Source organism: Salmo salar, chromosome ssa04 (genome assembly GCF_905237065.1).
Source record: "Salmo salar chromosome ssa04, Ssal_v3.1, whole genome shotgun sequence".
Classification (NCBI taxonomy): Eukaryota; Metazoa; Chordata; class Actinopteri; order Salmoniformes; family Salmonidae; genus Salmo; species Salmo salar.
In genome coordinates, this window is record NC_059445.1 from 35,990,129 (window position 1) to 36,015,903 (window position 25,775).

The 25,775-nt window shown below is 42.6% G+C and overlaps 1 protein-coding gene and 1 long non-coding RNA gene across 3 annotated transcripts in view; one reads left to right on the forward strand and one right to left on the reverse strand.

Annotated features, from left to right (window-relative positions):
* Window positions 1–25,775, reverse strand: part of LOC106602890 (forkhead box protein O1-A) — an 87,651-nt gene that overhangs the window by 54,044 nt on the left and 7,832 nt on the right. The gene's annotated exons all lie outside the window — the stretch shown is intronic.
* On the forward strand, window positions 2,061–22,417 carry LOC106602891 (uncharacterized). 2 transcript variants are annotated; one of them, XR_001328323.2, is made up of 4 exons: window positions 2,078–2,130; window positions 7,235–7,278; window positions 7,771–7,880; window positions 22,226–22,417. It is a non-coding gene; the product is annotated as an uncharacterized lncRNA (long non-coding RNA). The 2 variants fall into 2 exon arrangements; XR_001328321.2 differs by lacking the exon at window positions 7,235–7,278 and having other exon boundaries at window positions 2,061–2,130.

Below are 25,775 nucleotides of genomic sequence, written 5' to 3' on the forward strand. Positions count from 1 at the left end.
AAACTCAGGGTCTTCCTTTCCTTTGGCGGATCTCATGAGAGCCAGTTTCATCATAGCGGTTGATGGTTTTTGTGACTGCACTTGAAGAAACTTTCAAAGTTCTTTACATTTTCCAGATTGACTGACCTTCATGTCTTAAAGTAATGATGGACTGTTGTTTCTCTTTGCTTATTTGAGCTGCTCTTGCCATAATATGGACTTGGTCTTTTACCAAATAGGGCTATCTTCTGTATACAATCAATCAATCAATCAAATGTATTTATAAATCCCTTTTTACATCAGCTGATGTCAAAGTGTTATACAGAAACCCAGCCTAAAACCCCAAACAGCAAGCATATATACCACCCCTACATTGTCACAACAGATTGGCTCAAACACATTAAGATAATAATTCCACAAATGAAGTTTTAACAAGTCACACCTATTAATTGAAATGTATTCCATAAAGCTGGTTGAGAGAATGCCAAGAGTGTGCAAAACTGTCAAGGAAAATGGTGGCTACTTTGAAGAATCTCAAATATAAAATATATTTTGATTTGTTTAACTCTTTTTTGCTTACTACATGATTCCATATGTGTTATTTCATAGTTTTGGATGTCTTCACTATTATTCTACAATGGAGAAAATAGTAAAAATATAGAAAAACCCTGGAATGAGTAGGTGTGTCCAAACTTTTGACTGGTACTGTAGATACAATTGGTTCAGGGTTTCATGGGCAGTAACTTAGTTTTTACTTCAATGAACAGTAACGAAGCATATCCTCCTAGATCACGTGTCAAACACAAGGCCCGTGGGACGAATCAGGCCTGTGACACATTTCTATCCGGCCCGCTCAATGATTTGGGTTGTCAGTTCATTTTGGCCCGCTTCCATACAGCCCGCCATGTGCTGCACTACAAGTCACAGCAAGCACTGCCAATGTGCTGCACGCAAAACAGCAGTGCATTGCCACACACACACACCCATACTCGAGCCAGCCAGTGTGCTGTATCATATCATCACTAATGGCACTGACTGAATCTTCTACCGGACCGAAAGTTTAAAGGTGTTGTAGGCTAAATGTCCATGTCTTTGAGTGCACCATACAGCAATGCTGTATTCAACCGCACCGGTGATCTATGCAGTGCAAAAAAATGAAAAACATGTTTTAAGTTGAAATGTTACAACAACCTAGCTGCGTTTTTGATATTTGAAGTTATTAAATATTTTTGGATTAGGATCGTATCATATTACGCACATTTACAAGCATGGCAACAAAGGCTAGACAAATATTATTGACCTCTTTTCTTTTAATATGTTCAAATGCTATATACAGCATCCTATGTACATACGTGGACATTATAAAGGGCCATATTTTATTCTAATAAAACAATGGCCAGTTTGGCTCGCAGTTGTATGCACGACTTTTGGTACAAACAAACATAATAGGCTGTCTGGCCCACAAATTCGTAGTTTTTTCAATGTGGCACTTGCGCTGATTGAGTGACACCCCTGTCCTAGATGACTGTAAAGAGATTCAAAATGGAAACCAGGTGGATCAGTTGAGGTAAGAGTTGTTAAATTGACATTGGCAATGTTGTATCAATAATGTCACTTGAAAGACAAAATTATTTAGTTAAAAAGTCTGTATTTGCAGCGCTGAATAATGTTGGTTGCAACGCTACTTGAAGAGGCAGAAGCCTGCGTTAGCTATCCTCTCCCTCCGTTTCTGAATTAATTTGTGCCTATTTCTTTCTAGCTGGCAAAATAAGCGAGCTACATTTTATTTGTGTCCTGCCATATGTCGATAACATAACTACGTTTGTCGTAGTAAATATCCTAAACCTAGCCAGCTAGACAGTGATAGTTGCAAGCAAAAACAAGGGTGAGGGAAGGAGAGGAGAAAATTCACTTCCTGTTTCATTTGCCGCTGGCTTGCTAATGTTCACTCAAATACGTTATGTAGCACTAAATTGGATCACTCCAATATGGTATCCTTCTGTGCGGCAGGATACATTCCGAGTAATGATTTTCAGATTAGTTCCATGTACCTTGTACCGGGTAGTGCTGCGGCTGACCTCCTTAAATGGCTGCCGCTGCACTACTTCCACCTCTTCCTTTTCTCGGCTCATTCCAAAGAGGATTCACATGGTAAGAACTCTATGTTAGCGTGTATGAACGCAGAATTATACCCGCTGCTATTCAATAGCTTGGCTTGTGCCATCTTGTTTGGCGTTTGTCTTCGTTTTAATTACTTGTGACAGTTCACCAACCTGGGCAGTACTCGGTTTGGTCGACCAGTATTGCGGCGCTGAGGGGTTATCCTAGTTGTCCACCGTAACCCTCCTGGTTTAAGCTAGTTCAACGAGAGGTGACCATTGCAGGACTAAGCACACTTTCCCTTAAGTCCAGCCAACCTGAACCCCAACGTATAAAGCAAGAAAATAAGATATAAACGTGGCGTGAGTTATAGCCGACCCACACGTATAAAGCAAGAAATAAGATTTGTCTCATACACTAAGGCTGATACTGTAGGTCTGAAGTAATCTTCACTATTATACAGTATTGCGCAGTGTTTACAATAGACATAGTATATTACATTGTTGGCTTAATTTGTTTCCACAAGGAAAAGATACAGCCTTTCACATCTCCTCTCCTTCAGATAGTGTATGACACAAAGGATAATACTGTAGGTCCGTAGTGATCTTAATCATACAGTATTGTGCAGTGTATACTATAGACACATAGTCATATACACTGTAGGCTTAATTTTCCAGTATTAGGCTGGGTATATGCTAGCCCCACCATAGTGAAATTATACTTTTTCACACAGTGGGTAGCTGGGTTGTGATAGTTTTCTGTTATACTCCTTTACAGTACAGACACTAACTATCCTAGTTTCCCTTAGAAACTCCCATAACAGCTCGATTACACTGCTGGTCTAACACTGTGTATCTGGGGTTGCCATCTTTTTCTGTTACACTGCAGGATATACACTACCCTTCTCTTCTTTCCACAGAAAGAAACAACCATATCCAGTATTGTTTCGCCTTGAGAAATGCAAGGTGTCCTTGCTCACAGGCAGCGAACTGCGTTTTAAGAAGGGTCGCAGCAGTCATCCTGATTTGCTTGACACTGGCATTGACAGCTTCTCACAGGCCCAAAGGCCAAACTCAGAGAGGCAAGTGGAGTCCCCAAGTGGAGTCCCCATGGGTACTAAATGGAAGCCTCCGAACTCCAATTCTGATGCCGGCCACCACTATAGTTCTGGCGCCTCTAATGTCTCAGGGTCTTCTAGTGTCCTGGTTGACTGAATGTTTCCTAATGAGTTCAGATGAAAGGAGTGTTGTCCTCCATCCTAACCCCTCATTCTGGCCAAGGGTTCTGTCTGACAGACATGTTAACCAGCCATTACAGTCCACATACACCCCTCCCATTGTTACAGGTGAGCTAGGGGCTTCCCCCTAGGTGAGCTAGGGCAATGGACACTTTTCACAGACACAGGCAATATATCATCCGTTTTTAATTTACTATGGAGAGAGTTCTGGACCAGAACCTATCCGAACAGACTCTCATATTGCAAGGTGGACACTAACTGCAGCATTTGGGCTGGACGGCCGACCTTTGCCTTATTGCTGTGGTGACGCATTCTACTGGAGGAGTAACTGCCTTACCTGGACGATTAGCTAGTCTGCCTCATCCTGGGAGCAGGACCCTCTCAAACCACATTTAAAGTCTGGGCCTCACCCTGATAAAGAAGAGTCACCTGACCCCTTCCCGGTGGTGATTTATCTTGGATGTCAATAGACTTGACTCTCATGATGGCACATATCCCTCAGGTGAGCGTAATACAATCCTATCCTACCTCAGCATAATCCGGCTCAGACGAGCCGTGTCAGTGTTAGAGTGCCAACAGCTACTTGGTCTACTGACGGTGGCTTCACTGCTGATTCCGCTGGGCATTCTCTGCCTCAGGCCATGGTTCAACTCCCGCGGCCAGCAGCCAAAACAACACAGACACCGTCAGCTGTTGGTGACGAGTGCATGTTTGGACCATATCGAAGTGGCTATGGCACTCCTTCCTGTTAAAGGGAGTGAGCCTAAGCAGAGTCCAATGCAGAGAGCTGGTGTGCACCGACTTCTCTCTGACAGGTTGGGGTGAAGTGTTCAGAGGCATGGAGGTCAGTGACCGCTAGAGCCCCCCATGGAGTGGTCAACACATCAATGTGCTGGAGCTCAAGGCGGTTAGCCTAGCACTCCCAACAGTCCCAGCCCTACCTGGTAGGACAGCATGTCCTGGCCTGATCGAAAAGCACCACAGTAGTGGCGTAGGTCAATCACCAGGGAGGACTGCGATCGCAGCGCGGAAGCTCTTTCCGTGGGCTCAGGCCCGCTTGGCATCGCTGCGACCAGCACATATCCCCGGGGTCCTGAACAATGCAGCGGACACGCTCTTGAGAGGCAGCCTGCCGGAGGGGGACAAAAGTCTACACCCTCAGGTGGTACTACAGCTTTGGGAGAGCATAGGTGGACCTGTTTGCATCTCAGGAAAACACTCATTGTCCAAGCTGGCTCTCGATGCCCTTGCTCACGATTCATGTGTTCCCACCATTTTCCCTCATCACAGCTACTTTAGACAGGGTCAGCTTGATGGGCCACCAGCTGCTCTTGATAGCTCCATACTGACCAAGACCACCATGGTTCAGCCTCCTGTTGTCTCTCCTCTCGGGAACCCCATGGCTGCTGCCACTAAGGCCTGACCTGCTCTCTCAGGCTCGACACTGTCATCCAGACCCGCACCGCCTCCAGCTTTGGGCTTGGCCTCTGAGAGGCATTAGTGGACCAGTCTAGGCCTTAAAGACAATGTGGTGAACACGTTGCGGTGTGCCAGGGCTTCCTTCACCAACGCGTCGTAGCAAATGCAGTGGGGCATATTCTGACAATCATATTTGGAAACAGTTTGACGGTTTTCACTGTCACTGCACGATGCGGGCCGAGCGGCATCCACATTGAGAGTGTATCTAGCTGCTATCTCTGCATGCAATGAGGAAGGCCAGGAAGGACCCATGGGTGGCTACCCATTGCTCTACAAGTTTATGAAGGCAATGGCCTGATCGGCGCCAAGCTGGAACTTTGACGTAGTGCTGTCAGTGCTTGAAAAGCCACCCTCGAGCCCCTAGAGTTGGCTATTACTGTACCTCCACTAAGAAGGTGAGTGAACTTCATGTTTTTTTCAGTGAGCAATGATTGTTTCCGAATGGGTCCAGACAAGAGGAGTGTCACCCTCTGTGTTAAACCCTCATTCTTGCCGACGGTCCTGTCTGACAGACGTGAACGGGCCCTTACATTCGCCCTCATACACGCCCCTCCCACGACTGCTGGTGAACTGGTTGTTTTTCTACAAGTGTGCTGTGACCAGTCAGAGCCTTGGACACTTACGTTACGCAGACACAGGCAATACGACCGTCTGACTGGAAATTTTGTTTGCTATGGTGAGAGAGTTCTGGGCCAGAGCCTATCGATACAAAGGCTCTCACATTGGATTGTGGACACTATTACTACAGCAAATCAGCTGGCCAGACGGCTTCTGCTGTAATGGCGCATTCTACGAGAGGAGTAGCTAAATCGTGGGCCCTGCTCCGAGGAGTTCCCCTCAATGACATTTGCGCCTCGGCCAATTGAGCATGATCTAGGTACTATCGAGTCAATGTTGACCCCGCCAATGAAGTCGGTATAGCTTTCCTGGGTGTTGCCTCCACTTCCCTGAGTGGGGACGGAGGGACACAGCAACTGTGACGGCCTTAAACTCAATCCTACGGGATTTTGCTCTCTGTCTGGCCCAGACCGAGTTCACCGATTTCATCTGGTATTGTGATAGCATATTGGAGTGATCCAATAGTGCTAAATAATGAAGGTTACATATGTAACAACTGTTATGTGAACTATTGAATCACTCCAATCCTCTTTCTCGGTGTGATCTACGGCGCCTCGAAAAAGGACACGCGGTGGAAGTAGTGCGGTGGCAGCTATTTAAGGGGGTCAGCCGCAGCACTACCCGGTACACGGGACTAATCTGAAAATCCTTACTCAGAATGTATCCTGTCGCGCAGAAGGATACCATATTGGAGTGATCCAATAGCTCACATAACTGTGGTTATATAGTAACCTTAGTTTTTCCACATAATTGATGAAATTAGATTTTTATTCTAAAGATTGTAATTGTGTCAATATATTGTGAATATTGTAGAAAAAAACTCTCTGAATATATCTACCATGTATCAGGTTTTCTGACATGGTTTTCATGACTGTCAGATATTTATTTCTACTATTGTACTGTTACTGTACCAAGGTAGTTAGCTAGCTAGATTTAAAAAATGGCTAAATCCTAATTTAGCTAGATAGGCTGTCATATTTTGTGTTTGGTCTACTATCACTGTCCCTGATCAGCTGATGCCTTATTCAGATCATGATCATCCACCACACATCCATATGATGGATGATTCTATCTAGACACAAGCAAAGTGTGAATGTGTGGAAGTCAGATAACGTCATTCTGGTTAGTCTACAGGCCTTTAGTGACTCAAAGTTTTAATAGCATGTGTTATGGATTTATGAAACAAGGCACGTTATACATTTTGTATAGGTAGAGATGGAAGGAGTAAAAGGCAGGTAACTATTGCCTACTGCAGTCCCTACAGAAGAGGAGGCCGCTGACCGCTCTGATGAGGTCAAGCTCATAGCAGATTAGGATGTTGAGGAAGAGGACCATGAAGGAATTGGCTGATTTTTTTTTTTTTTTTTTTTCCCATAGCCTTTTATTATTAATTATGCACTATTAGGCATGTATATGTGTATATATATGTATATGTATGTGTGTATATGTATATGTGTATATGTATATGTGTATATGTATATGTGTATATATATGTATATATATATATATATGTATATATGTGTGTATGTATGTATGTATATATATATATATATATATGTGTATATATGTATGTGTATGTATGTATGTATATATATATATATGTGTATATATATATGTGTATGTATATATATATATATATATGTTATATATATATATATATATATATATATATATATATATATATATATATATATATATATATACATATATACATACACATATATACATATACATATATATACATATATATGTATATATGTATATGTATATATATATATATATATATATTGTCTTTTATTTTCTAAAATTTTCTCTCTGTAGGACAGTGTGGTCAGTTGATGGATAATCACACCCTCCCAGCCTAGGTGAGCACAATACGATACGTCAGGGTAACAGAACACACAGGACAGGCAGGTGAACATTGACTGGTAGAGAATCTGTTTATCCTATTCTATGATTGTTGTCATGCCATGTTACCATAGAAGTTGGCTATACATAGGAGTTGGATATATGGCACAATCTGATGGAAGACCACGCTAACATTTGGCCGAAGGAGTGAAACTTCAATGTACTGGAGGTCTACTCTAGAAATCGTTGGCTTTGTTGAAGGAATGATAGAAAGGACAATAGGACATAGTTTGTTTGTGTAGCACCTGTATGTGAGGGCAAGCGGTTATGCATCGTAGGGGACCCAGATTGTTTTGGGTTGTGGCAGTCCTGGTAGTGTAAACCATTGCGGACACAGCCACCAGTAAAGGTAACTATCAAATATGTCTACACTGACAACCGTCTAGGGAATAGGGTACTATTTGGAACGCAGCATTAAAAGATTATAAACTATTGTTCCTCCTGTGAAGGATGAACCTGGCGTTGGCCTACACTGAGCTGACAGAGGAGCTGGGTCGTGTGAGAGGTCTGGCTGTCAGACAGACTGAGATCCTGAGGAAGGCATCCCACAAGCAGATGGGTCAGTATGTCCAAACATGATGCAAATATTAAAGATTATACTCCACATTAATGTTGAATAGAATAGACTTGTGAAACCAGATTGAGCACTGTGCTCACACTGGTTTCACTTCACTTCACTTGCAGTGAAACAGTTTGTGAGCTTGCAAGATCAGGCTGGTTTAGGGAGATTATAGAAACAGCATGCTTGATGCCATGCCAACTGATGCCTCCCCCAATCAGGACTTTCCTGATTAAATAAAGGTTCAATAAATACAACAAAAAAATGCTAAAATGTGATGGATCACTAATTGACTTCTGAAAATGGGGTTTGCAAAGATGTGTGTACTGTAGGCTTTGTGGAAACAACAGGTTCAGATAGGGATGCAGTCTAATGGTGGACTCTAGTTTCATAAGAAAACAAACATAACTTTTTCTTATCTGTCTCCACAATCTTTGCTGACATTTCTGAGGCCCTGATGTCCCTCTCTACCGGGGGGAATGGAATGGGGTTCACATGGCTGAGATTTGGTTAAGAGGTTAGAGGACTGGAGTCTTGTGGAGATAAGAGAACAAATAGAGAGAGAAAAAGAGAGGACGCAGTCAGAGCTTACATAGATAAGTTCACAATGACAGGCTGAATGGGCTAACCACATCCTGATGTGCTATTCCTGTACGTACCTCTTTTCTCTATCTCGCTTTGTCTTGCTCTCTGTTTCTCCCCCCTCTCTTTTTTCTCTCTCTATGCACACATTAGATAACCCAGGAGCAAACTGAAAATGACTGAAACAGAGAGTTGAGCAAAAAAGCAGAAAGAGAAACAGAGAGGGCAGGCTTGGTTTGTGTTAAGAGGCTGTAAAGAGGCCAGCAGTGAGGCGTGTGCACGGTGGGTGCTGATGAAAAGCACTCTTCTTGCACAATCTGGAGAGAGAAAGAGCTGAATGTCACTTCCAATAGTCCCAAATGGCACCCTATTCCCTATATAGTGAACTATTTTTAACCACAGCCGTACCGGCCCTGGTCAAAAGTAGTGCACTACAAAGGGAATAGGGTGCCATTTGGGACGCAGATCTAATGGTCCTAGTATAATGCAGCCTGCTCCTCTCCTCTGTGAACACTAAGCAACATGATGTCCATGTCCCAAATGGCACCCTATTCCCTATACAGTGCACAACTAGTGCACTAAGTAGTGAATAGGGGCAGTGCCATTTGGGATGCCTCCTCTCCTCAGTGAACACTAAGCAACATGATGAGTGACCTATTTCTGCAAGGCCTGCAAATTGGCTTGGTGAAAACAGCCAGGGAGGAGAATCATAGTCTCAGAGAGGAAGCATAGTCAGGTTGAAAACAGCAAGGCTTTATCGGGCACCATTAGTACGGTCACTTCCCATAATGAACCTAAAGTCTTGTTTTAGTAGCCTAGAGAGTCTAAAGGCTGATACAAGCTTTACTCCGTTGATCTATGCACGGGGTGGAGTCCGTTTTTCTTTTTTATTTTATTATTTTGAGCAGCAGACACCTTTAAGTAACATGATACCCTCACCAATCCGTGTTTCATAGACTTCCATTCACAAGGGGGCGATACAATAGGTTTTTTGTAATTTCTTTGTGGTGAAAGCAAGGAAGAGTCGGCTTCCCTTGCTAGTAGTAGCTAGCTGGCTTTAGCCTGGCTAAAAGCATAGCAAGCAAGCTAGCTAGCCTTTTTAGCTTCCCACATATCCATGTGAAATAATCAAATTTATAGTTAAATATAATATGCCCTGGTTAATATTCTTATACTTGCCATTGTAACCTACATTATCCCAATTTCATTTGCTGCTTCAACGTATTCGCTCCCATATCAGCTAAAAATAGAATATCATAACTTTTGTCAGATTTTTTCTTTTAACATGACATTTTAAAGTAGCCTAGAATCACATTGTAATCACTTATAAATAAAATACCCTTTGGGGGATTCTAATAAGGCTACAATTAGGGCCCAAATGAAACCTGTTCGATTTTTGGACCAGATTCCGTTTATTTATTTTTCTCGAAATTCAGTTTTCTCCATTTAGTTTTTCCAAGTCTGTTTTTTCCCCATTCTTTTGGTTTTTTTTGCTCTCAAATGCACACTTTTTAAATGAAAAAACAACACAATTGAATGTTCTAAGTCCACAACAATGCTTAAACCATATCGGGTGACCACTTTTGAAGTCTGGGGGAAAATCGAAGAAATCTGGATTTTGGGTGTAGTTACCTTTTAATGCAAGTCAATTGTTTGGTTAAAGCTGTTTCTGTGGCATTCATGTGATTTCAGTTTGCAAAACAAATGGAAACTGAAATTATGCAAATAAGCCTTCATCTCTAACAGATGAAGGTTATCATTATCATCATTGTTAACGGCTACACAAAGTGTAGACTAGAGATTAACATGGATAACCAGGATTCCGGGACTTCCCGGGAACTTTCTTCACATTTCCCGAAAAATTCATTGACAAGACCCGGTAAATGTCAACACTTTTCGGAATATTGTTGAATTCCGTTTTAATGTCTGGTTTCTGTGATTCCGTCGCCGTTCTCCACATCAGATTTTATAGGGCCCTGTTTGAACAGTCGCTGAAATTATATTTGGTTATCGATGCAAAATGGGCTACTTTCATGCATAGCCTATATAGATCAGATCAAGGAACAAAGCGAGTTGGTAGTGAAATACAGCTTCATTGACTACACAACACTGCCCCCACGGCTGCGCAAGGGATGATACGGCGCATGCCAATTTTTATGTGGTATAGGAGTACGTACAAGAAATGACATTGCAACACTGCACTACGCTCCGACTCTTGCGTCTCCTTAGGGTATAAATACCCCTTAAGAGTAAATGCTGCTGCTCATATCGATACTGAACAAAAATATAAAACGCAACATGCAACAATTTCAAATATTTTACTGAGTTACAGTTCATATAAGGAAATCAGTCATTTGAAATAAATAAATTAGGCCCGAAATCTATAGATTTCACATGACTGGGCAGGGGAACAGCCATGGGTGGGCATAGGCCCACACACTGGGGAGCCAGGCCCATCCAATCAGAATTAGTTTTCCCCCACAAAAGTTCTTTATTACAGACAGAAATAATCCTCAGCAACCCCCCGTAGTGGGTTAAATTTCCAGGACCACCCGTACGTAAAATGTATGCACGCATGACTGTAAGTCACTTTGGATAAAAGTGACTGCTAAATGGCATATCTTTTTTTATTATTATTAGGTCTATTTGCACGATAATAAGGCTTCAGCCTTAGCTCCACAGGCTGAAGCTAAGGCCTAGACAGAGATAGTCCGACTTGTAAAAATTCTAGTCTAAAGCTAAGGCATAAATTCTAGGCAGAGATATTCCGATCTGTAATCTCTGACTGGGCCTAATATAGAAAATGAATGACTCACATTCGTGTGTCTACTTCCAGAGTAAAAAGGCCAAATAGTTTTAACAGGATTGAGCTCTAATCTCAGTCACTTTTGATTATTAGTTTTCTTTTCTTCACTTCTCTCTTTTTCTTTCTGTCACTCTCTCTTTCTGTCTATTGTTCTCCCGCCCTTTCTCTCTCTCTTTCACTCTTACCATTTCTTTCTTTTTCTCTCTCCCTCTTTCTTTGTGATTTAAATAATAGACTTTAGAAGACCAGATTGCGTGTGTTGGACATGGGCACATGACTAAGTGTGTGTGTGTGCTGTGATAGCCTGCAATACTCTGTGTGCCAGAGCAGTGTTATGCCAGACAAAGAGAGAGCAAGAGTCTTTAGCTTCCCATTGGGCTTGTTAGTGGGCAGGTCAGTCAGTGCACTGCACTCCCTTCTCCATCATATCCGCTCAGGAAGTGCTGGTAGGTGCTGATATGGCCCTTCTGACTGCCAAACACAGGAGACAGTGGCCCCCTAAAGGGCACAATGGACAGACTGGGCGGCTCGCGCGCGTTGTGTGTACTAGTGAAGTTGGAGGGAAACGTCTAAAAGTCTGAGTCAGGAAGCAGGGACCTCTACTGCCCTTTGAAGATGGCAGCCATATTTAATGGTCTTAGAGAATGCCTGGATCTACATCCAACACAGGCTCTTAAAACCAAACCTCTCCAGAGAGAAACGTGCAAGTGGCCATCTCAACATCTGCAGATGTCTATATGATGTCCAACATCTTATTATGACACATCTCAGTTGGCAGTGCTGATGCCCACTTCAAGTTAGAAGAGTTGTGGGAATTTGAACTGAGAACAGTGAAGAATGTGTGAGGAGGGTTGGCAGAGGGAGAGGTAGGAAGCAGGAAAACTCAGAACTTCCCTGCGTTTTTATTTCCGCTTGCCTTCATTTCACCTCAAATGCACCTGGGCAGACAGGCACACTGACTGAGTTCAATGTGAGTTTCTATAGTGTGTTTTTGCCTTGTCTAAAACAATGTCTAACTTCAACATATTGCTACCAACACATGCAGAAACAGTCAAACGTTTGGACACACCTACTCATTCAAGGGTTTTTCTTAATTTGAACTATTTTCTACATTGTAGAATAATAGCGAAGACATCAAAACTATGAAGTAACACATTTGGAATCATGTAGTCCCCCCAAAAAAGTGTTAAACAAATCAAAATGTATTTTGTATTTGAGTTTCTTCAAAGTAGCCACCCTTAGCCTTGACGACAGCTTTGCCTCTTTCCTTAATGTGTTTGAGCAAGTCAGTTGTGTTGTGACAAGGAAGGGGTGGTATACAGAAGATAGCCCTATTTGGTAAAAGAACAAGTCAATATTATGGCAAGAACAGATCAACTAAGATAAGAGAAACCACAGTCCATCATTACTTTAAGACATGAAGGTCAGTCAATGCAGAGCACTTCAAGAACTTTGAAAGTTTCTTCAAGTGGAGTCGCAAAAACCATCAGCACTATGATAAAACTGTCTCTCATGAGGAAAGGAAGATCCAGAGTTACCTCTTCTGCAGAGGATAAGTTCATTAGAGTTACCAGCCTCAGAAATTGCAGCATAAATAAACGTTTCAGAGTTCAAGTAACAGACACATCTCAACATCAACTGTTCAGAGTAGCCTGCATGAATCAGGCCTTCGTGGTCGAATTGCTGCAAAGAAACCACTACTAAAGGACACCAATAAGAAGACTTGCTTGGGCCAAGAAACATGAGCAATGGACATTAGACCGGTGGAACTCTGTCCTTTGGTCTGATGAGTCCAAATTTGATATTTTTGGTTACAACCGCCGTGTGTTTGTGAGACGCATAGTAGCTGAACGGACGATCTACGCATGTGTGGTTCCCACCGTGAAGCATGGAGGAGGTGTGGGGGTGCTTTGCTGGTGACACTCTCAGTGATTTATTTAGAATTCAAGGCACACTTAACCAGCATGGACACCACAGCATTCTGCCACAGCATTGTGCTTAGTGGGACTACTATTTGTTTTTCAACAGGACAATGACCCAAAACTCACCTCCAGCCTGTGTAAGGGCTATTTGATCAAGAAGGAGAGGGATTGAGTGCTGCATCAGATGACCTGGCCTACACAATCACCTGACCTTAACCCAATTGAGATGGTTTGGGATGAGTTGGACTGCAGAGTGAAGGAAAAGCAGCCAACAAGTGCTCAGCATATATGGGAACTCCTTCAAGACTGTTGGAAAAGCATTTCAGGTGAAGCTGGTTGAGAGAATGCAAAGCTGACATCAAGGCAAAGGGTGGCTACTTTGAAGATACTCAAATACAAAATGCATTTTGATTTAACACGTTTTTCGTGACTACATGATTCCATATGTGTTACTTCATAGTTTTGATGTCTTCGCTATTATTCTACAATGTAGAAAATAGTTCAAATGAAGAAAAACCCTTGAATGAATAGGTGTGTCCAAAATTTTGACTGGTACTGTATGTGTTGGTAGCAGTATGTTAGAGTTTGACATTGTTCTAGACAAGGCAAAAACACACTTTGGAAACTCACATTGAACTCAGTCAGTGTGCCTGTCTGCCCGGGTACATTTGAGGTGAAACAAAGGCAAGCGGAAATAAAAATGCAGGGAAGTTCTCAGTTTTCCTGCTTCCAACCTCTCCCTCTGGGTGAGGAGGATTGGCAATCTTCAATGTTCTCCGTTCAAATTCCCACAACTCTTTAAACTTGTGACTGTTACTATATGTGCATGTTATGTGTGTTTTGGAGTGTGTGTGTGTACAACTCTGTGATTGTGCATACAGACAGTGCAAAAATTAAAGTAAATACAAGGGTCAACTCAGATGGTCTGTGTTGCCATTTTGTTAGTTATTTAGCAGTCTTGTTTATTGGGGATATAAGCTGTTCAGGAGCCTGTTGGTGCCAGCATTTTATATATATATATATATATATATATATATATATATATATATATATATATATATATATATATTTTTTTTACCTCTTTCTCCCTAATTTTGTGATATCCTAGTGGTAGTTAGTCTTGTCCCATCTCTGCAACTCCCATACTGACTCGGGAGAGTCGACGGTCGAGAGCCGTACGTCCTCCCCCGAAACACGACCCCCGCCAAACCACACTGCTTCTTGAGACGCTGCTTGCTTAACCCGGAAGCCAGCCACACCAATGTGTCAGAGGAAACACCATACAGCTGGCGACTGATGTCAGCATGCATGCGCCCGGCCTGCCACAAGGAGTCGCTAGAGCGCAATGGGACAAGGACGTCCCAGCCGGCCAAACCCTCCCCTAACCCAAACAACACTGGGCCAGTTGTGCGCCGCCTCATGGGTCTCCCGGTCGCTGCCGGATACGACACAGCCTGGGATCGAACCCGGGTCTGTAGTGACGTCTCTAGCAAGCCGATGCAGTGGTTGGTGTCAGACTTGATGCACCGGGACCGCTTACCATGCGGAAGCAGAGAGAATAGTCTATGGCTTGGGTGGTTGGAGTCTTTAAAGATTTTCTGGCCCTTTTTCCTTTCACACCGCCTGATATAGAGGTCCTGGATCGCAGGTAGCTCGGCCCCAGTGATATACTATGCTGTCCGCACCACCCTTTGTAGCGCCATGTGATCGAAGGTGTTGCGGTTGCCATACGAAGCAGTGATGCCGCCAGTTAAGATGCTCTCAATGGTGCAGCTGTAGAACTTTTTGAAGATTTGAGTGCCCATGCCAAACTTTTTCAGCATCCTGAGGGGGAAGAGTCACTGTTGCGCCTTCTTTATAAGTGTGTGTGTGGACCATTTTATGTCCTTAGTGATTTGGATCTTGAGGAACTTAAAGCTCTCGACCTGCTCCACTGCAGCCCTGTTTTTCTGGGCATGGTCTAATTGATTCAACAAACGAAAAAACATATCAAAGTTTAGCTATTTTTAATGAATCAGAAAATCTCTAGTTTATTTCTGGTTGCTTATCAAAATTAGCTAGCTAAATCATTGATCCTGCTTTGTAGTATAGTCCTCTGTATATTCCACTAACACAACTTCAGACCAAAACACCATTCAACATGCACTTTGAGTATAAATATATACACTCGTGAAGTAGTCATTTTTTTGTATTTGTAATTTATTTTTATCTGCAAACTGCACGATGATATTAATGAATACACAGTCACATTTCTATTTGTTTTACACTGTAAACATTTAATTTAATTGGTTTGTTGAGCACATGAATCCAAACATGCTTCCTTCTAGACTAGAGCAACAAATAGGGATGTTTTAATCTCCTGGAAACCCTGAGAATAGGGTCCAGAAAATATAGTACCCTTGTGTACTAGGGGGTTTCTATCTAGGACTGTTGTGGTCAACTGTGTTTATCTATATATAGCATTGAGCTGTGTTAAACTGGGTAAATCAAGATGTAGCCTACATTGATTCACGAGACAGGTGAATGAGGGAGACGAAGAAGTGAAATAAAGTTTCACTTCAGCTTTGAAATCAGCATATTTTGTTATATGCTAGGTTAGTGAATTGATGTTGCTTCAGCTGTAAGCTAGACATTGTTTTGCGAACAGTAATGAACAATTTAAAAAATGTCTACATGCCGTGTTCCATTATTCAAGTGTGTTAATTTCAGTGCAGCCTGAGTGGGTAGCTAACAATGCAGCCCAGAAAGCTCTAGCAATGAATGAGGAAGTGCAGCATGCACTTTGCTCTTCGCACTACAAAGGGGCTGCGCTGATGGACAGACTTGATTCTATCAATCACATGAGACACATTTGACAGAAGTACCGACCGTAACAAATTCTAGTACTGAAACCTACTTTTGTTTGTATTGAAAAAGTACAGAAGTTTTGGTATACCGTGCAACACTACTTTCTATATGGATAGCAGTGATGTAGTGGAGGGTATAGGCATGTAAACGCCTTCGAGTGAGTGTGTGAGTTAGTCTGCCTGCTTGCATTCCTGCCTGTATCTATGTGTGTGAGGCTGATGTCTGAAAGAGGCTGTACAGCAGTAATACAGTGCAGGGTCTATGAGGCAGGCTGTGTGAGGCTGTGGAATGTGTGGCACGCGGGGCCGCTGCATTGTCCTCCAGTTCCAGCCAGCAAGCGACAGGATAATCACCTCCCTATCAACCCCATATATTCGGGGCCCTGGGGGGCCTCTAGGCCACCACTAACAATACAACACACATCGCAGCACTGCAAGTAATTATGAGGAACAGGGATTCATCGGGCTGGCTGGGGGCCCACAGCTCAGTCCATTAATCTGGCTGGGGTTTCAGTGGGCTGTGAGAGGGCAGACAGACTGGAGCAACATGGGGTGGTTTCTATAGCAGACATTATGATGGTGGTCTTGACTGAGTAGTAGGACGGATGAACTAGTTGGATGCAACTATTGTTTTTGTTGCTTCTCTACATCTACAGTAGCAGTCAAAAGTTTGGACACAGCTACCCGTTCCAGGGTTTTTCTTTATTTTCTTTTTTTTTTACTATTTTCTACATTGTAGAATAATAGTGAAGACATCAAAACTATTAAATAATACATATGGAATCATGTAGTAACAAAAAAGTGTTTGAACAAATCAAAATATATTTTAGATTCTTCTAAGTAGCCATCCTTTGCCTTGATGAAAGCTTTGCAGTGTCTTGGCATTCTCTCAACCAGCTTCTGTTAGAATGCTTTTCCAACAGTCTTGAAGGAGTTCCCACATATGCTGAGCACTTGGTGGCTGCTTTTCCTTCACTCTGCGGTCCAACTCATCCCAAACCATCTCAATTGGGTTGAGGTCGGGCGATTGTGGAGACCAGGTCATCTGATGCAGCCCTCCATCACTCTCCTTCTTGGTCAAATAGCTCTTAAACAGCCTGGAGGTGTGTTGGGTCATTGTCCTTTTGAAAAACAAATGATAGTCCCACTAAGCACAAACCAGATGAGATGGTGTATCACTGCAGAATGCTGTGGTAGCCGTGCTGGTAAAGTGTGCCTTGAATTCTAAATAAATCACTGACAGTGTCACCAGCAAAGCAACCCCACACCATCACATCTCCTCCTCCATGCTTCACGGTGGGAACCACACATGCCGAGATTTTCCGTTCACCTACTCTGAGTCTCACAAAAACACGGTGGTTCGAACCAACCATCTCAAATTTGGACTCCACAGACCACAGATTTCCACTGGTCTAATGTCCATTGCTCGTGTTTCTTTGCCCAAGCAAGTATCTTATTGGCCTTTAGTAGTGGTTTCTAGTAGTGGTTTTCTTCAATTCGACCATGAAGGCCTGATTCACAGTCTCCTCTGAACAGTTGATGTTGAGATGTGTCTGTTACTTGAACTCTCTGAGGTGCAATTTGAGGTGCAGTTAATTGCCCATTTCTAAGGCTGGTAACTCTAATGAACTTACCCTTTGCAGCAGCGGTAGCTCTGGGTCTTCCTTTCCTGTGGCGGTCCTCATGAGAGCTAGTTTCGTCATAGCACTTGATGGTTTTTGCAACTGCACTTGAAGAAATTTTCAAAGTTCTTGACATTTACCGGATTGACTGACCTTCATGCCTTTAATAAAGTAATGATGGACAGTGGTTTTTCTTTGCTTATTTGATCTGTTCTTGCCATAATATGGACTTGTTTTTTTACCAAATAGGGCTATCTTCTGTAAACCACTCCTACCTTGTCACAACAACTGATCGCCTCAAACGCATTAAGAAGGAAAGAAATTCCACAAATTAACTTTTAAAAAGGCACACCTGTTAATTGAAATGTATTCCAGGTGACTACCTCATGAAGCTGGTTGAGAGAATGCCAAGAGTGTGCAAAGCTGTCATCAAGGCAAAGGGTGGCTACTTTGAAGAATCTCAAATATGAAATATAGTTTGATATGTTTAACACTTTTTTTTACTACATGATTCCATAGTGTTGTCTTCACTATTATTCTACTATGTAGAAAATAGGGTCTGAATACTTATCTAAATGTAATAATTCAGTTATTTCTAAAAACCAGTTTTTGCTTTGTCATTATGGGGTATTGTGTGTGTATATTGATGAGGGAAACAGCCTAACAAAATGTGGAAAAAGTTAAGGGGTCTGAATAGTTTCCAGAGGCACTGACTCTACGCACACACACTCACATACAGCACACTTTTAATTGATGCTGTATATCATACATCCTGATAGCTATTCACCTTACCCCTATACCTCAATCACTCCTGTATCCCTGCACATTGTAAATATGGTATTGGAACTGACCCTGTATTAGGGTTGGGTGGTATCCAGATTTTCATATCATCCCATCCTTCTCTCACCCCAGGATTTATGTTAATACCGGTTTAGTACACAAGTGGGTGCCAAAAAAGGCCATTGGGCATTTATTACCAGAATGATAACAAAATTTGCAGAAGTAATAGTGAATTTGCATGTAGGCTGCTAGCTAAATATGCTAACGAGCACAAATGAAAATAAACAAATTGCAAAGACAGGCAATCCAGGCTCATAAAGTTATACATATATAGGTAGGAGCTGCCGAATGTCATTTTTGATTCGTTTGGACATTTGCAAGCGAATGTGAATGAGAGACGTGCAAATTAACAAAGTTTTGACGCATGCAGTACTGTCTCTCCAGCAGCATGTCTACATGCTGTGTCTGTGTGGAGTCTGGAGTCGCTAGGGCAACAGGCCTGCCTGCCTGCTCTGCTCAGAGAAGAGGGGGGAGGAGCAGAGGGGGTAAGAACGGAGAGGAGAAAAAACGCAAGTAAATCAAGATAACAGTGGCAGCTGTACAAATAACTCATCCAAAGGGCTTTGCCTTCTCAAACATGGCAGTAAGCTAACAATGTGATGCCCCGTCACCTTATTAATTCAACCACGTACTTAGATAACATGACCCCTAGAATAACTTGCTAACACAAAATGCATGCTTTTCACGCAGGAAAAAAGATAAACGCTTTGTGTTTTGTAAACGGAGACCTTTTAATGCTTCTTATTGTAATTTCTGCTCGGCATCAGACAAAGTTTGTGCTTCAGTTGCACTTCTAAACTCGGATGAGAATTCACAAATGGGCATTCTATCAGCAGACAGCGTTCTGACTGATATGTAGCTTATTTTCTCAGATACTTTCTCGGTTTACCTATTTTTCTCAGGTAAAATGCAAGATTAATTTTAAGCAAAACATTAGGAAATGTAGCTGGCTACATTATTTCTAAGACAGGCCTAAACATTATACATATGATGGCCATGCATTGTTTTTGCTAAAAAGACCTTGCTTTTTTATTGTAATCTCATTTACTTCTGTGGCTGCCAGCGAAATGTTGCACTTCTATTGTTATCTGATGAATTAAGCTATTTTTACATCGAATGTGTTGCACTAATGTATTTTCTGTGAAGGAAAACTAGTTGCACGTCCCTGATCACTCTATTGAAGCAAAAAAACACTGAAAAACAGGTGGTCCCCGCTGTCAATACACAGCGGGGACCACCTGCTCCCACTTTCTCCTGTTGTGCTATTTACAAACAAACACGACTGGCCACACTGTTCTGGGGAACTAAGTAAACTTCATAATGTAAAATGTGACAGGTGAAATAAGAATGCGATCTGCTTTATCTCCTAATGCACTGGTTCTCAATCCTGGTCCTGGGGACCCAAAGGGGTGCACATTTTTGTTTTTGCCCTAGCACTACACAGCTGATCAAAATGGATTTGATGATTTGAATCAGGTGTGTAGTGCTAGGGCAAAAACAAAAACGTGCACCCCTTTGGGTCCACAGGACCAGGTTTGAGAACCACTGTCCAAACACATTGCACCAGTCGACTGCAGGTGTTTACTTAATTAAAAAATAGCCACAAATCTAAAAATGTATTGGAAAACTTCAAAGAAATAGTTAACAGTATTGACGGTATTGAAAAACCATCCCGTGGCTATTTCCAATACCCCGGTATACGGTATACCACCCAAGCCTACCCTGTGTATATAGCTTCTTACTTTCTCATGTTCTTATTTTATTGTTTTTATTCTACCTTACATTATTTTTAGTACTACATTGATATTGTTTACTACCTTGTTGGGTTTAGAGCTTGCAATTATGGCATTTCACTGTACTTGTGCACGTGACATTAAAACTTGAAGTTAGCTGGCTAACCCATTGATCGTGCTTTGTAGTATTACCCCTGTGGTGTTGTAATGTTAACATTTTAGTAATTTAGCAGACACTCTTATCCAGAGCGACTTACAGTAGTGAGTGCATACATTTCCGTACATCTATTAAAAACAAATTTCAGACATGGTCTTCAGGGATCTCTAAGGAACCCAACCCCCCCCCCAAAAAAAAAATAAAAAAATAAACATTAACAGGAAGTTAGTCTCACACACACACAGTTACAGAACTGCTACACGTGTGGCTGGCGACGGCTCAGATCACATCTCATTGAGAAAAACGCTGAGTTCCAGGAAGATGCCGTTCATGGCGTGGTGCACTCTCTCTCTCTCTCTCCCCCCTCCCTCCCTTTGGCGCCTAGCCCCAGCCTCCAGGGCCTCCAGGCTACCCCAGGGGAGAGAGAGAGGCCCCGGCGGGTAGGCAAGCGGCGAGACAGGGCTGGCTGCTCTGGCAGGGCAAACGGCTGGAACGCCCAGCTGGCACACACAAACACTGATGGGCAATAAATAAGCATAGCGTGGGGAACACAGGAAGCTCCACCCACCTCTAGTAACCTCCGTCCTCCCCCCAACCCCACACACAGAGTGGAGAGCAGCATCCACACCTTCCACCTCCGATAGGGTGGAGTTCAGAATCCACCCCCTACCCACTAGAGTGGTGGGGAGTGGTGGTATCACAAAGAGTAAAATAACACCCACCCTAGTGATCTACTATCAGCATCACTGGGGGTGGCATTTGGGAATCATTTATCCCACCCTACATTGTTTCTGTATTACGGTAGTGTGAATACTGTACATACCAGATATATAGATCTGATCTATGACCTTTTTATAGATATGATCACTCCTAGTGCAGTGAGAAACTGTTGATAAGGTGACAGACAGCATAGGGAGAGCACAGGGAGGGACAGTTGTGGAGAATAGAGAAAACACCTCACTTTACACACACACACACACACACACAATTACCCTGAGCCAGGAACTATCCTGTCTTGTGCTCCCTCCCTCCGGGAGAGGGGGCGAAAGCTGTGGTGGGAGAGGGGGCGAAAACGCTACATTGGGGACCACAGCTGTGCCGCAGCAAGGCAAATTGGTGCTGTGACGTCGTCGTGGCAATGGCAAGATGTTATCTAGCAACTTCTAGAACAAATGAAGGAGCCAATAGCGATTCTCACTGAAAAATAGCGGCTAGTGCCTTCACACTGGGCAACAGCCAGCGGTGACCATAGCACGAAATAAGCACACGTTATTGACATACCAAAAGTGAATTTCTATAACACCATAAGCATTCATAAAAATGTATTTACATGCAAGAGAAATTATTACCCCCCCCCCAAAAAAAAACGATTAGAAAACAATGATTTTTATTGCTAAACATGACTCTGTAAACTGAAAGGTTTTAGCCAGTTAGCTAGAGTGGGCAAGTTAGCTGGTCCTTCTGTTGGCTGTACGTTTTCTGTTATTGGTCAACAACGGCAGCACCGCTTCAGAAATAGAATAGATTTCTATTTTCTCCGCCTCGGCTTGTGCATGCCTTCACAGGCATGAGCACTGCTGACAGCGCCGTCTGGATAGAATTTTGCCCCTTCACCTAGGCTTCATTGAAAATAAATGGGCCACCCTACACGCCGCGCACTGTCTGTTAGCGACTTAACTCCTCTCTCCCTCCCTGCCTCCCTCTCTCCTTAACTCTTCCCTCTCCTTCCCTTCTGCCTCCCTACCTACTCCCTCCCTCTCTCTCTCACTATCTCCCTCCCTCCTCTTGCTACCCCTACCTCTTCCCTCCCACTCTGCCTGGCCCTTATGTTTTTCAGGGCGGAGGAGATACGAACACACGGCAGGCCGGTGCTATTTTCCAGCCAGTCAGCAGGATGTGCATCATAGTTCATTGTGGGGGACAAACCAAGGCACCGACCAAGCTGCTGCTGTTTTTACAGGAAGCGGTAAAAATAACCAATCGCCAAAGGTTCCACCATCCGGGACTTAGGGCCGGGGGTTGGGCTGGCATAACATGAAAAACTCCTGTTATGTTTGTTTGTTTTTGTTTTTAGATTAAAGGAAAACAACAATTTGCACACAACAAGCAAGGATGATCTGAGGTTGTGTTCCCGGTTCTTTTGTCAAAGTACTGTAGTTATTAACAGGTTATAATCACCTGAAATAATTTTCAACCACTAAATGTATGCCATGCCTATGCGGTATTTGTCATAACAGTATTCTTGTGTTTTATTGTTGGTTGACAACATGGTAGTACCAAAGAAATGACCTCAGTTCATGCCACGGACTTCTCAGCAGACTGACTTACCCACACAAATGTCCAGGCTGCAGCTCTCCCTGTGTCTCCAATGAGTGGGCCTTTACTGCAGGACAGGGCTCAAACAGGAGACTTTGTGGTCATGAATGGTTATTATTAAGGCGCTTGATTCCAATCCTTAGAGTTCATGGTGACTACATGCAATGTCACACAACCGACCCTTCACACTCCAACTCCGTCACCCCATGGCCAACAACACGCATGCACGCACAAACACTACCTCACCCCGCCACCCACGAATGTTCCACAGCTAAACTGAGTCACATGATGCAATGGCTTGTACTGACTGTCACATAGCAGCTTACACACTACAGACAGACAGGTGGACGCATTCATTGACATACAGGCATGATGTGCTTATATACAGTGCCTTCAGAAAGTATTCCGACCCCTTTACTTATTGTGTTACAGCCTGAATTCAAAATAGATTAAATGTAAAAAAAATTATAATAATCTTAACCATCTACACACAATAACCCATAATGACAAAGTGAAAACACGTTTTTAGAAATTCTAGCACATTTTTGAAACCGAAATACAGTATTCACAACCGAGTCAATATGTTAGAATCTTTTCTGCTAAGTAACAGCTTTGCACACCTGGATTGTGCAACTTTTTAGTTTTTATTCTTCAAGCTCTGTCAAATTGGTTGTTGATCATTGCTAGACAACCATTTTCATGCCTTGCCATAGATTTTCAAGTAGATTTAAGTCAAAACTGTAACTCGGCCACTCAGGAACATTCACTGTCTCCTTGCTAAGCAACTCGTGTGTATTTGGCCTTGTGTTTTAGGTTATTGTCCTGCTGAAAGGTGAATTTATCTCCCAGTGTCTGGTGGAAATCAGACAACCATGTTTTCCTCTGTGCTTACCTTCATTCCGGATTTCTTACCCATAACATGATGCAGTCACCACTATGCTTGAAAATATTGATAGTGGTACTCAGTAATGTGTGTATTGGATTTGCCCCAAACATAACACGTTGTATTCGGGGGAAGAAGGTTAATTGCTTCGCCGCATTCTTTGCAGAATTACTGTAGTGCCTTGTTGCAAACAGGATGCATGTTTTGGAATATTTTTATTCTGTACAGGCTTCCTTCTTTTCACTCTATCAATTAGGTTAGAATTGTGGAGTAACTACAATGTTGCTTATCCATCCTTAGCTTTCCCCTATCAAAGCCATTGAACTCGGTAACTGTTTTAAAGACAGCATTGCCCTCATGGTGAAATCCCTGTGATTTCCTTCCTCTCCTCAACTGAGTTCAAAAAGGACGCCCGTATCTTTGGGTGTATTGATACACCATACAATCACTACAAAGTGTAATGAATAACTTCAACATGCTGAAAGGGATATTCAGTGTCTTTTTTTTCTATTTTTTTTTTTTTGTCCTTCATCCCTTCTACCAATATAAGCCCTTCTTTGCAAGTCATTTGGAAAACCTCCCTTGTCATTGTGGTTGAATCTCTGTTTGAAATTCACTGCTCGACTGAGGGACCTCACAGATAATTGTATGTGTGGGGTACAGAGATGAGGTAGTCATTAAAAAATCACGTTAAACACTATTATTGCACACAGAGTCAGTCCATGCTACTTATGTGACTTGTTAAGCACATTTTTACTCCTGAATATATTAAGGCTTGCCATAACAAAAGGTTGGATACTTACTCATTTCAGCTTTTAATTTTAATTAATTTGTAAACATCATTCCACTTTCACATTAGTCAAGGGGTGTGAATACTTTCTGAAGGCACAGCATATTACATTTGTTTTAGGCCTATTTGACGACTTTATATAAGTCAACATATCATCCTCTATAGAGCTGCTGCCTATGCTGTCTGACAAAAATCACTATTTCAGTTGTTCTTCAAAGTAAATAAGGCATACTTTTATGACTGCTGAAAACCAACTATCAATCTTCGATCAAGTATAGATACCTCACGAAGCAACTGCTCTCTCTACCTCTCGATCGCACGTTCTTCTGTCTCTTCTCTCCGTCTCAGACCGGACAAGTAGGCGTGCAATGGATTATGGCCATTATAGTTCATTAACACGATTTCTAAGCTAAACTATATAGAATATTGGCCTGTTGGAAAATACAACTCCCTACTACAAATCGCACAGTTCAGGCTTGATCTGATTTTATCTTTAGAGAAACTGCGCATTGCCCTCACAGAAAACCCCCTGAACAAAATGGAATTCAAATAATTGAACCGATGTCAGTTAAATCGCTCAGCACTAGCCATTTGGGACATAGACCTGAAAGGCCAAGCTGTTGCGTCCGCACAGGAAACTAGAGGACATGGACGACGCAGGGATATGAGCACACAACTCTGGAATTCAAGGATGTTTGATGCCCCCTCCCCCCTACATTGATTGAGGTGTTTGTGTTGCCTCCTGTTATTGTTAAGACTGAGGACTCAAAAAGAACATTTCATTGAGTAAAAATAAGCTCTGTTGCTACTAGCAGCGCCAAGTGCCCCTACCCCCACGACTCACCCCCATGTTCAAAAAGAAGAAAGGCTATAGATGAATAATTTCAGACAGGTTTAGAATGAAAAGGAGGAAAAGGCTGTCGTGTATCTAGGGCAGTAATTCATAAAGCGGCCATGCAGTGACCAAGTTTGTGTTGTTTCACACAATAGAAACTGATTTGTTCAGCCCCGTCAGTCACACATAGCTCTGCAGGCATTTCCTGACTCGCTATTGGTGTTTCATCTCACAGAAGAGACATTAAACTCCTAAACACTTAGGCTGCTAGGCATATACTGCAAAAAGTAGATTTGAACACAGCACAAGTAAAGCACAAAATGCTGTGGGAGATGAGTTAGCCTTCATTTCTGAGCCCATGTTTTATGTCTGTCTAGCTGTGTGTCGGTCTGGAGCAACCTGTCATTCTGTCTGTCTAAATGTGTCTGCATCTCTTTCTGTTTTGTAATTCCATCTGTATCTGGCCTAAGTAGTAGTGTGGCTCACTCTCACGTGATCCTCTTCACCTCACCAGACGGCTCTCCCCGGCTCTCCCTATCCTATCATCACCACTGAGCTGACTA